This window comes from Corvus brachyrhynchos, unplaced genomic scaffold, assembly GCF_000691975.1.
Source record: "Corvus brachyrhynchos isolate BGI_N302 unplaced genomic scaffold, ASM69197v1 scaffold30, whole genome shotgun sequence".
NCBI lineage: Eukaryota > Metazoa > Chordata > Aves > Passeriformes > Corvidae > Corvus > Corvus brachyrhynchos.
The window spans coordinates 478666-479417 of record NW_008235742.1 but is presented as its reverse complement, the minus strand read 5'-3'; positions in this window follow the sequence as shown (position 1 = coordinate 479417).

Below are 752 nucleotides of genomic sequence, written 5' to 3'. Positions count from 1 at the left end.
GGGGGATGTCCCCGTTGGGTAGCACGGGTGGGACCCCTGCCGGGTGGGGCTGCAGGGTGAGGGGGCTTATGGGGGTCTCATGCAGGTCAGGGGCCCTGCCAGGGGGACATTTGGGATATTGGAATGCAGTGGGACGTGGCGTCCCTTAGGGGCTCCGTGTGGGTCCCGTGGGGTCCCTTGGGGGTGTCCCCACATGGGGTCTGGGAGTCCCCACTGGGGATTTGGGGTCCTGTGGGGCCACAGAGTCCCCAGAGGTGTCCCCAAGGAGTGGTTCAGGGGTCCCTGTGGGGCATCCTGAGGGCTCCATGGGGTCCTATCGGTCTGTGGGGGGGCTACAAGGCCCTATAGGACCCCCACAGGGGTATTAGGAGGGGGTCCCATGGAGCAGGGAAGATTCCCATGGGACTAGAGAGCTCCTGGGGGGGGTTATCCTGGGTCGCACGGGGTCCGTGTGGCTCCCCCGGGGGTTATCCTGGGTCCCACGGGGGTGGGTGCGGGTGACACGGGGGACACTGAGGTCATTGTGCGTCCCACGTGAGTGGTTGCAGGTCCCCTGGGGGTCTCAGGGTCACTGCAGGTGACACACGGGCGAGTTTGGGTCCCCCGGCGGTCACTTTAGGTCACTAGAGGTGTTTTTAGGGTCACTTTGGGTCACTGGGTGTCTCACGGGGGTCACTGAGGGTCATTTTTGGTCCCTCAGGGGTCACCGGGGTCACGGCGGCTCCGCCGGAGGTCTCGGAGCAGACAAGACG